This window comes from Sarcophilus harrisii, chromosome 4, assembly GCF_902635505.1.
Source record: "Sarcophilus harrisii chromosome 4, mSarHar1.11, whole genome shotgun sequence".
Taxonomy (NCBI): domain Eukaryota; kingdom Metazoa; phylum Chordata; class Mammalia; order Dasyuromorphia; family Dasyuridae; genus Sarcophilus; species Sarcophilus harrisii.
Genome location: NC_045429.1, coordinates 124,979,652 through 124,992,201, shown reverse-complemented (window position 1 = coordinate 124,992,201; position 12,550 = coordinate 124,979,652). Strand labels below are relative to the sequence as shown.

General features: G+C 33.7%; 1 protein-coding gene and 1 long non-coding RNA gene across 5 annotated transcripts in view; one reads left to right on the top strand and one right to left on the bottom strand.

The window, feature by feature from the left end:
- LOC100930532 overlaps positions 1-12,550 on the top strand; it is a 45,309-nt gene that overhangs the window by 2,977 nt on the left and 29,782 nt on the right. For 2 of the 3 annotated variants that reach the window (XR_004234134.1, XR_004234135.1), the window contains exon 2: positions 8,556-8,631. This is a non-coding gene — a long non-coding RNA (uncharacterized LOC100930532). Of the gene's footprint in view, positions 1-2,298; positions 2,453-8,555; positions 8,632-12,550 lie in introns of all 3 variants that reach the window. The other variant, XR_004234136.1, reaches the window with a different exon arrangement.
- PDE10A (phosphodiesterase 10A) overlaps positions 1-12,550 on the bottom strand; it is a 341,504-nt gene that overhangs the window by 314,673 nt on the left and 14,281 nt on the right. The window lies entirely within an intron of this gene.

Below are 12,550 nucleotides of genomic sequence, written 5' to 3'. Positions count from 1 at the left end.
CCCAAGAAATCTTCTCAAAATTCATCCTTGAAAGAAAATCATTTATCCTTATGAGAAAGTACCACATTTATTTCCACATTTGCTTTTTGATCTTTGTAACCATAGCATCATGTGTACTATATGGTAGTTGCTTAATAGATATTTCAATTCAGAATACAGATAAGGGCAACAGAAACCAAACTTCCCCTCCCACAAACCCCTCTCCCCTCCCACACACACACCACAAAGAAAGCTTTTGCTAGTCTGGAACTAGTTCTCATTAATAAGTAAATATCAATGGGAATCTGATTTGGTCATTCCAGATAACTCTCCCAAAGCCACAATGACTATATATAAAGGTCTGTATACCTGGTCCCCACCTCTCAGGAAAATATGTTTCCACTGAGCCAATGTTGAATGGGTATATCTTAAGGATGACACAGAAAGTCAAAATAACAGGTCAGATAAGGCAAGGATCCCAGGTTCTCAAGTTCTCAATGCATACAATCCTATATACTCATCCTAGTTATCAAATCACACACAAAAAACTCTTATTTTGCGAAAATCCCACAGCAAAACTGAGAGAAGTGGCCAGAATATATTGCCAGTTTCAGAGACCATCTCAGATTCTTCTAATAAGGGAGGTTAACCATCTCCAAAGAGCATAGCAGCTAGTGAACATGCTCCAGCACTGCTGCCTCACTAACTGCCCTCTGGCACAGCACCTATGTCCTTGAGTTCTCCCAGACTTGGAACCTGGCTCTGTTGTTATTATGTGGTGAGCACAACTTTTGCCAAGTACATGTGGGTTTGTTTACTTCCTGTCGGATATCTTCACAACAGAGCCTCAAGGTGTTTCCCTGTTGTCACCTGCTAAGAGTTCACATTACTGACATTGAATGTATCCACTTTTAAATGCACTAATTCCATGTACAGCTTATGGGAAAGTGGGCCAACAATTTACAAATTGGAAAGCCATTAAACACCTATTAACAGAGGAGATGAAGGCAGAAGAGAGAAAAAAAAAAAAAAGAGTCTAAGTTCTTCCATTGAATAGGGCATACCAAAAGTCTTAGTACAGCTTAAAGCTATTGAAGCTAAAAAAGAAATCCCCGGTGCTTACATTAATATTTTAGGCAAGATTTACTTGGCAACCAGGTGGCATGGGCCTAGAAACTCCTCCTGAGTTCAACTCTTTCCTAAACATTTACTTAGCCATGTCATCTTGGGCAAGTCACTTAACTCTGCCTCTGTTTTTTTAACTGTAAAATGAGCTGAAGAAGGAAATGTCAAACCACTCCAGTATCTTTGCCAGGAAAACTCTCAAAAATAGGATAACAAAGAGTTGGATATGACTGAACAACAACTATCAAATTACCTAGGGAAATATTTTGTAGAATAAAATAAAGAAAACATTTACTAGTGAAATAATGAAAAAAATTAAAAATAAAGTACAAATAAAAGTGGTAGAGCATAGCAGATCTCAAATTCTAATATAAAATAACTTTGATCCATACAATCATTTAATTGATATTAAACGATGCAAGAGACTCTAGATAAAGAGCAAATCAAAAATTGTAGCTACATGTTTGAAAAACTCCAAAGCATTAGATGGCACTGCCATTCTGACAAGAACTGATGCGTGAACTGGAGTAGTTTAGCAGAAATCATATGTGAATTAATATCTTAACATAAACCATCATAAGCTACAAACAGATCCTTGATGCAAAGGGATCTCACGTAAAATACAACTGAACAGCTAAGACTGCAATTCCATTTCAAGGAAATGAACTACAAGGAAGAATTCTTCTTAATACTCCTGATCCAAAATGGATTTAGGCATAACAGTAACATGGCACTTAATTTTCAGGATCTAAACTATTCCTTCTATTTTATTCCCTAGAGAGTAATAGAGACAAAATCATTTGAAATCTCAAAAAGCTTGACTATGATTCATTTTTAAAAGTGATAACCCATGGCAAAATGAAATATATTTTTTAAACTGCAGCACTTAGGAAGAAGTTTAAATTTTTAAAAATTGTTCTCTTAAATAAAAATTTAAAATGACTATGTATCAGAGAAGAGGCCTAAATCATAAACATACCAGTAGGAATCAGGGAGAAAAGAAAAAATCAACAAAGGTGTTATTAGTAAAAATAATCTTTAATACAAAGAGCTATTGTGAAGAATCTAAGAGATTCTCAGGAGTTTATGTCTTCCTTAAATGATAGCTTTAATTTTATTAAAAATGTGTTTTGTTTTGTTTTTTTGGTCTTCCTGAATCTACTCCCCAAACACATTATGAAAAACATGTTGAAGCAAAGAAAAGACTAAGTTTGTGGGAAATGAGAAGTTTTTTCATGGAAAATTCAATATAATGAAAGTTAATTCACTTCAATTTAACTATGTGAAGACCAGCCAAGTATGAATGTGCAGTTGAAGCAATATAAGCACTAACAGCAAATGTGGAAAGGTAAAAGAGTAAAGCACCGGTCAATTAAGGTTAGAAAAGAGTATTCCCTGAATCCACTTATCAGGAAGGAAGTAGCAGCTAAAATAAACTAATGGGTGGACAAGAAGGAAATAATATAAGAAATGAGACATAAGGGGAAAAAGTCAACATTGTAAGCAAAACAACAAAGAAAATCCAAAATAGAATGCGAAGAAGTGAAAAGCAGAGTATGCACTGAGAGAAATTAAATGCTTAGAGAAGTATAACTACAGTAACAATGAAAAGGAACTGATAAATTAAAACATTATTTTTTTTATTTTTTTTTAATAGCCTTTTATTTACAGGATATATACATGGGTAACTTTACAGCATTAACAATTGCCAAACCTCTTGTTCCAATTTTTCACCTCTTACCCCCCACCCCTCCATAGATGGCAGGATGACCAGTAGATGTTAAATATATTAAAATATAACTTAGATACACAATAAGTATACATGACCAAACGTTATTTTGCTGTACAAAAGAATCAGACTCTGAAATATTGTACAATTAGCTTGTGAAGGAAATCAAAAATGCAGGTGGGCATAAATATAGGGATTGGGAATTCAATGTAATGGTTTTTAGTCATCACCAGAGTTCTTTTCTGGGCATAGCTAGTTCAGTTCATTACTGCTCCATTAGAAATGATTTGGTTTTATCTCGTTGTTGAGGATGGCCTGGTCCATCAGAACTGGTCACATATAGTATTGTTGTTGAAGTATATAATGATCTCCTGGTCCTGCTCATTTCACTCAGCATCAGTTCATGTAAGTCTCTCCAGGCCTTTCTGAAACTATCCTGTTGGTCATTTCTTACAGAACAGTAATATTCCATAATATTCATATACCACAATTTATTCAGCCATTCTCCAACTGATGGACATCCATTCAGTTTCCAGTTTTTAGCCACTACAAAAAGGGCTGCCACAAACATTCGTGCACATACAGGTCCCTTTCCCTTCTTTATAATCTCTTTGGGATATAATAATTAAATCATTATTAATAATGGTGTAACATGCTTGAAGTAAAAAGAAAAGGGCTTTTTTTTTCAATTGATAGACACTTTAGGCTAATTGATATAATCCAATTTGCAAAGCATCAAATCTGTGATTTGATTTTTAAATTTTTAAAGATTGCTCTGCTAAATAGTAATAGCAAAGTAGATAGATAGAATGCTGTAGTTGGGGGAGAGACAGAGAGAGAGAGAGAGAGAGGGAGAGAGACAGCGAGAGAGAAAGAGAAGTTCAAATCCACTAGTTTTGTGGTCTTTGACAGATCCCTTTTAACTTCCCTGGGGTCCAGATTCTCCATCTGTAAAATGTTGCTGTGTGGATCAAGTGAGATTAAACATACATATATGCATGTGTATTTAAATATATATCTACACAAATATATCTATACATAGATACATACAATGTGCTTTATAATCATTAAAGTTTCTGTACAAAAACCAGTTGGTATTATTATCAGACCACAAACTAATTCGAGATAGGGAATTGTGCTAGAAAGAAAGTACATTGGTTTGGGAGATCCACGCTCTGATTCTGATTCTGTCACAAGTTAATAATGTCATTTAAATTGTTCTATATCTCTCTCGCCTCATTAAAAAAGTGGGAGAGGAAAAGGGAAAAGAAAAAGAGTAAGAAGGGAAGGAAGGGGAAAAGATTCAAAGGGGGGGGGAGGGATTCTAAAGAGGGTAAGCATCTTGATACAAGTGGGGTACATAAGTTCAAAAAGGGGAAAGAGGGTTGGGGAGGCAAGAAAAGTAAAAAGCATAATCTGGGTTTATTAGGATGGCAGGAAATACAGATTTAGTAATTCTAACCATAAATGTGAATGGGATGAACTCCCCCATAAAAAGGAGGCAGATAGCAGACTGGATCAAAAGTCAGAACCCTACAATATGTTTTTTACAAGAAACACATTTAAAGCAGGGAGGTACATATAGAGTAAAGGTAAAAGGCTGGAGCAAAATCTATTATGCTTCAGGTGAACTAAAAAAAGCAGGGGTAAGCCATCCTTATCTCAGATCAAGCAAAAGCAAAAACTGATCTAATTAAAAGAGATAAGGAAGGAAACTACATCCTGCTAAAGGGTAGCATAAACAACGAAGCAATATCAATATTAAACATATATGCACCAAGTGGTATGGCATCCAACTTCCTAAAGGAAAAGTTAAGAGAGTTGCAAGAAGAAATAGACAACAAAACTGTAATAGTGGGAGATTTTAACCTTGCACTCTCAGAATTAGACAAATCAAACCACAAAACAAATAAGAAAGAAATTAAAGAAGGTAATTAGAATATTAGAAAAATTAGGTATGTTAGATCTTTGGAGAAAATTGAATGGAGATAGAAAAGAATATACTTTCTTCTCAGCAGTTCATGGAACCTATTCAAAAATTGACAATATATTAGGACATAAAGACCTCAAAATTAAATGCAAGAAAGCAGAAATAGTAAATGCTTTCTTTTCAGCTCATGATGCAATAAAACTACATTTAACAAAAAGTTAGGGTAAATAGACCAAAAGTAATTGAAATTAAAATAATCTCATCTTAAAGAATGATTGGTGAAACAGCAAATTATAGATACAATTAATAATTTCACTCAAGATAATGACAATGATGAGACGTCATACCAAAATTTGTGGGATGCAGCCAAGCGGAATAAGAGGGAATTTTATATCCTTAGAGGCTTACTTGAATAAAACAAAGAAAGAAAAGATTAATGAATTGGGCTTGCAACTAAAAAAAACTAAAAAAAGACCAAATTAAAAACCCCCAATCAAATACTAAACTTGAAATTATAAAATTAAAAGGGGAAATTAAAAATATTGAAAGTAAAAAAACTATTGAACTAATTAATAAAACTAAGAGTTGGTTCTATGAAAAAGCCAATAAAATAGATAAGCCTTTGGTAAATCTGATTAGAAAAAGGAGGGAGGAAAATGAAATTAGTAGTCTTAAAATGAAAAGGGAAAACTTTCCACCAATGAAGAGGAAATTAGAGAAATAATAAGGAGTTATTTTGCTCAACTTTATGCCAATAAATTTGATAACCTAAGTGAAATGGATGACTACCTCCAAAAATATAGACTTCCCAGACTAACAGAGGAGGAAGTAAATTGCTTGAATAGTCCCATTTCAGAAAAAGAAAAAGAATAGGCAATTAAACAACTCTGTAAGAAAAAATCCCCAGGACCAGATGGATTTACATGTGAATTTTACCAAACATTTAAAGAAGCATTGGCCCCAATGCTATATAAATTATTTGATAAAATAGGGAATGAAGGAGTACTACCAAATTCCTTCTATGACACAGATATGGTACTGATACCTAAACCAGGTAGGTTGAAAACAGAGAAAGAAAATTATAGACCAATCTCCCTAATGAATATTGATGCTAAAATCTTAAATAAGATATTAGCAAAAAGACTACAGAAAATCATCTCCAGGATTATACACTATGATCAAGTAGGCTTTATACCAGGAATGCAGGGCTGGTTCAATATTAGGAAAACTATCAATATAATTGGCCATGTTAATAACCAAATTAACAAAAACCATATGATCATCTCAATAGATGCAGAAAAAAGCATTTGACAAAATCCAACATCCATTCCTATTAAAAACACTTGAGAGTATAGGAATAAATGGACTTTTCCTTAAAATAATCAGCAGCATCTATTTAAAACCATCAGTAAGCATCATATGTAATGGGACAAACTGCAACCATTCCCAATAAGATCTGAGTGAAACAAGGTTGCCCACTATCACAGCATTATTTAATATTGTATTAGAAACGCTAGCTTTGCAATAAGAGCTGAGAAAGAGATTAAGGAATAAGAACAGGCAATGAGGAAACCAAATTATCACTCTTTGCCGATGACATGATGGTATACTTAGAGAACCCAGAGATTCTGCTAAAAAGTTATTAGAAATAATCCACAACTTTAGCAAAGTTGCTGGTTATAAAATAAACCCACATAAGTCATCAGCATTCTTATATATCACTAATAAAATCCAACAGTCAGAGTTACAAAGAGAATTCCATTTAAAGTAACTACTGATAATATAAAATATTTAGGAATCTATCTGCCAAGGGAAAATCAGAAACTTTATGAGCAAAATTACAGACCACTTTTCACACAAATTAAGTCTGATCTAACCAATGGAAAAATATTAAATGCTCTTGGATAGGGCGAGCAAATATAATAATGATAACAATATTACCTAAATTAATCTATTTATTTAGCTCTATACCAATCAGACTCCCAAAAAACTATTTTAATGACCTAGAAAAAATAACAAAATTCATATGGAAAAACAAAAGGTCAAGAATTTCAAGGGAATTAATGAAAAAAAAATGAAATGAAGGTGGCTTAGCTGTACCAGATCTAAAATTATATTATAGAGCAGCAGTTACCAAAACCATTTGGTATTGGCTAAGGAATAGATTAGTTGATCAGTGGAATAGGTTAGGTTCAAGGGATAAAATAGTCAACAACTATAGCAACCTAGACTTTGACAAACCCAAAGACCCCAGCTTTTGGGATAAGAACTTACTGTTTGATAAAAATTGCTGGGAAAATTGGAAACTAATATGGCAGAAACTAGGCATTGATCCACACTTAACACCGTACACCAAGATAAGGTCAAAATGAGTTCATGACCTAGGCATAAAGAATGAAATTATTAATAAATTAGAGGAACACAGGATAGTTTACCTCTCAGACCTGTGGAAGGGGAAGGACTTTATGACCAAAGAAGAACTAGAGATCATTACTGATCACAAAATAGAAAATTTCGATTATACCAAACTGAAAAGTTCTTGTACAAACAAAACTAATGCAGACAAGATTAGAAGGGAAGCAATAAACTGGGAAAATATTTTTACAGTCAAAGGTTCTGATAAAGGCCTCATTTGCAAAATATATAAAGAATTAACTCTTAATTTATAAAAAAATCAAGCCATTCTCCAATTGAAAAATGGTCAAAGGATATGAACAGACAATTCTCAGATGAAGAAATTGAAACTATTTCTAGTCATATGAAAAGATGCTCCAAGTCATTATTAATCAGAGAAATGCAAATTAAGACAACTCTAAGATACACTACACACCTGTCAGATTGGCTAAGATGACAGGAAAAATAATGATGATTGTTGGAGGGGATGTGGAAAACTGGGACATCGATGCATTGTTGGTGGAGTTGTGAACGAATCCAACCATTCTGAGAGTAGTTTGGAACTATGCTCAAAAGTTATCAAACTGTGCATACCCTTTGATCCAGCAGTGTTACTACTGGGCTTATATCCCAAAGAGATTATAAAGAAGGAAAGGGACCTGTATGTGCACGGAATGTTTGTGGCAGCCCTTTTGTAGTGGCTAGAAACTGGAAACTGAATGGATGCCCATCAGTTGGAGAATGGCTGAATACATTGTGGTATATGAAAATTATGGAATATTACTGTTCTGTAAGAAATGACCAACAGGATGATTTCAGAAAGGCCTGGAGAGACTTACATGAACTGATGCTGAGTGAAATGAGCAGGACCAGGAGATCATTATATACTTCAACAACAATACTATATGATGACCAGTTCTGATGGACCAGGCCATCCTCAGCAACGAGATCAACCAAATCATTTCTAATGGAGCAGTAATGAACTGAACTAGCTATGCCCAGAAAAAGAACTCTGGGAGATGACTAAAAACCATTACATTGAATTCCCAATCCCTATATTTATGCCCACCTGCATTTTTTATTTCCTTCACAAGCTAATTGTACAATATTTCAGAGTCTGATTCTTCTTGTACAGCAAAATAATGGTTTGGTCATGTATACTTATTGTGTATCTAATTTATATTTTAATATATTTAATATCTACTGGTCATCCTGCCATCTGGGGGAGGGGGTAGGGGGTAAGAGGTGAAAAATTGGAACAAGAGGTTTGGCAATTGTTAATGCTGTAAAGTTACCCATGCATATAATCTGTAAATAAAAGGCTATTTTTAAAAAAATAAAGTTATGGTTTCAAAAAAAAAATTGTTCTATAATTTTAAAAATACATTCCAATTCTAGATCATCACAAAAGTGCTGATGTGATGCTAATGTGACCACTGACCTGAGGAACTTGTAAACTTGTGAGTTTGGTGAGGTATGTATGTGCATGTTTTTTGTTTTTTCAAATAGTCAACACTCAAAACTTCATTTTTTATAGGATTCAATACTCAACTGACAGGAACTATATCAAAGGGGTGAAGTATACAAGTCCTCACTCTTGGTTCATTAAAAAATTATGTACAATAGCAAAATTCATATTTCCATGGAAAAGACCATTCTATTTCATGCCCACATCTAGTAGCTCCTGATGGCTAAAAAAATCTGGGCAGTAGTCCAAGTAATTTAAACAAGAATTCACCTCCTCTGTTGCCTCCACCTGAGCCAGTCACAAAGTAAAAACAGAATTCTTTTCTATGTTGATTTATGCCATAATTTAAAAAATTTGTTTATTACACTGAGAAGGCCCAGTTTGGGCCCTACCTGAAGGAGGTAACAGCAATGATAATATAAATTGTGTTGAATTTCTCCATAAGTGTTTTAATATAATGAGACAAAAACTAAAAAGCAGGAAAAGCTAAACCTTGCTGGGAAAAACTAGACAATACAAATCCAAAATTAACTTGGATATTGCCATCTTGAGTCACTAATCAGGAAAGTAAGAGGTACAGAGGAAAGAAAATACTTAACTAAGTCAAAGTATCTAGGTTCAAATTCTTAGTACTTTGGTCAGGTTAACTTTATCTCACCAGGCCTCAGTTTGTATGTAATTTGAAAGAATTAGACTAAATGACCTCTGAAGTTCTTTCTAAATTTATGATTATATGAATATATATTGTATACTATAAAAAGGAATTGTGGCAGACTCTAGGCACAAATAGACTCAATATATACCTATGTTGATTACAGAGGAATATAAAATTTTTAAATGTCATTTTAAAAAAAAATTGTTAATAAAAGTTTACCTTAATGTGAAGTAACCTATGGGATAGCTATAAGTGCAATGATGTAGATTTGAGTTAATAAGGCCATAAGATTTGGGTCAAATTCCAGTCCAGCCATTTACTTGCTATGGGTTTAAGGGCAAATCTGTTTCAAAAAGCTTCAATATCCTCAATGGTCAAATAGAGGTATTATCTGTACTACTACTCCAAAGCAGTAATAATCTCAAAGTCCACACAAATACAATGAATGATCTGGTCAGGGTTCACAGACCCTAGAGATTCATCTTTAGCGTTTGCGGTCTATTTGAGGGCCTTTCCTAAAACAACACAAGTAGCAAACATCAAAAGTGGAATTAAAACCCTAAATCTGTCACCCAAAAATGAACACATGTTAATTTCTATAAAATGTAGCCCTATAGTACCTGTACTGATTAAATTATGACTTTTAAAATACCATGGTTCAACCCAACAGGTAACTTATTTATCATGATGACACTAAGCTCATAAATAAGATTCAGATATTTTAAGCTTCCATGGAAGATAACAATTTGTAGAGAGAAAAACCTGGCAGTAATGTTAGTTCTTGAATCTAGAAGAATGTGGATTCAAATCCTATACTTGCTATGGTAACCCTGATTTTGAAAATCCCAAAATCTCAATGTAAAGGCAGAAACTGCTAGGATGGAGGGGGTTCTCTCACCTGGGAGAATTCCTTCTATCAATGAAATATAATAGCATCAAGAAAAGATAAAATATAGTTTACAGCTTAAGAATTTAAATTAAAAAACAGGTTGTCATAATAAATAGAATGTCATAATAATAATAATAATGCTTCCCCTTCTCTCCAAAAGTCTACTATTTCATATTAAGAAATCTGTTTGTTATCTGGTAGCTGAAAATGTTCACAATCTGAATTTTGTGGTTGAGAGACAAGGAGTGAGACTATGGGTTTTACACTAGCCTACGTGGACACGAAAACTCACAATTCTTCTCAATTTCAGTCTGTATCATCACACTATATAGTAAGGATCTAGAAATACCAATCCATACTGTTTACTAATCACTAAGAAGATTTCTTGCAATTAATGAGTATCTAGGTCTCATTCCATCTGGCAATACATTTGACCTCTGTTTTATATAGCATCTCTCTAAGTAAGTGTATTAATTTATAGCAACTATATAATTAAAAACTGAAGTGAGAAGACATACTAAAAAGAAACTAATCATTATTTTCTTTATCATCACCAGGATATTATTTTATCAGAGAAAAACAGAAAATAAGTATCTAATGGGAAATAAAAGCAAAAAGTTCAATCAAATAAGAATAGGTATTTAAGGAAAAATTTGGTCTCAACATAAGTTTGCATTGACTATAACAATATATGTGGTATAATGGATAGTTTTTGCTTGACTTGTTTAAATCTATCCTACCCTTTATCCTGAAGTTTAATCTTGCATCAAACTGAAGTCCCCTAAATAGTTCAAACTCAACACATCTAAAATGAAACTCATTACCCAAAGCTATCCCTTCTTCCAAATACCCTTTTTAATATCTAGGGCACTCTATCTTTCCAGCTATCCAAGTTCCTAACCTTAATGTCACACAATTTATCACTTAACACTCATTCCTTATATCCAACTGTTGCGAAGTCTTACGGCTTTTATCTTCACCTTCACTTCTCTCACATAAATCCCTTCTGTTCGTTCATTGGTTATTCATTCACTCTCTGACACCTATGTCATCGCAAAGCCTTGTGATTGGTGCCCTTGCATGTCTTTCACTGACTCCTTTCTCCACTCACTTACAGAAGTGATCCTCCTAAACTCCAAATCTGACCATATTGCCTTTCTATTCTCAAAATCCATACATAACATTGGTTCCCTATTACTGCCAAGATTAAATACAAAATCTTCTGTTTGGCTCTGAAAGCTTTTCAAAACCTGACCTCTTCCTACTTTTCCAGTCTCCAGTTTATCCTTTCCACATCTGGAGTAGGAGTTCAGTGCCCCCCAAATCCAGAAAATCCAAGTAAAATATGTTGGCTCTCCCTTTGCAAAAGAAAAGTCTGGATTTTTTTTTTTCTTTTTAACATTTTAAAGTGTATCTTATTGTAAAATCTACATTGACATGATAAAATATATATTTTTTGCATTTCTGACTTTCTTAAAATTTCTGTATCATCTCTTGGCCTTCACATGTCTGCAGCTTCCACAAAACTCCAAACAAATTCCCACTTAATTTTTTATGCTCCATTCCAATATACTGAAACCAAAATATGTAAAGGAAGCTTGTGAATGGGATAACTGTACTTATAATTTACCCACACACTTGATCCCAAAGCACTGGTTTGCTTGCTATGTTTCTCCCATCTCCTTTTCATGCCTTTTCACTCACTGTCTCCCATGCATCTAAAAAGCTTTATTATTTCCTCCTCGTGGCTACGTAGGAAGACCCAACCCAAATCTCATTTTATACAAGAGGTTTTTCCCTTTGTTTTCCTCACTTCTAATAGTTTCCTTCTGGAATTACCTCTAGTTTATGCTGTATGTAATTTACTGAACATAGTTGTCTCCTCCATTAGACTGGGATCATATTTTTGCCTTTATTTACCTATGCTCTGTGCTTAGCACAGTGTCTGGAAGCTCTTTTCTAAATGCTTACTGAGTGATCAATTACTAAATGCATTACCCAGAGCAAGTCACTTAATCTCAGTAAGAACCAGTTTCCTTATTTGTAAAAAGATGATGATAATAACTTCTACTTCACAGGAATGTCATGAAGATCAACTGAGATAAATACAATGTGGTTTCAAAACTTTGTACTTCTATGTAAATATTATTCTTATTAATTATCATCAGAAAAGGTTGCTTTGTGTCAGTCCTTGATATAAAATGTAATCACTGCAGCAAGGTCTCTGGGGATTAAATTTTTATCCTGACTTTGAAAACAGCAAGACATGAAATGTTATAGAAATTATACTAAATGTAAACATGTACAATTCAAATGGCATTATGTTAATGCTCATTTTTCTGCTTTCCCACCTGCAGTTCTGGAAACAAGTATGGCTTTCT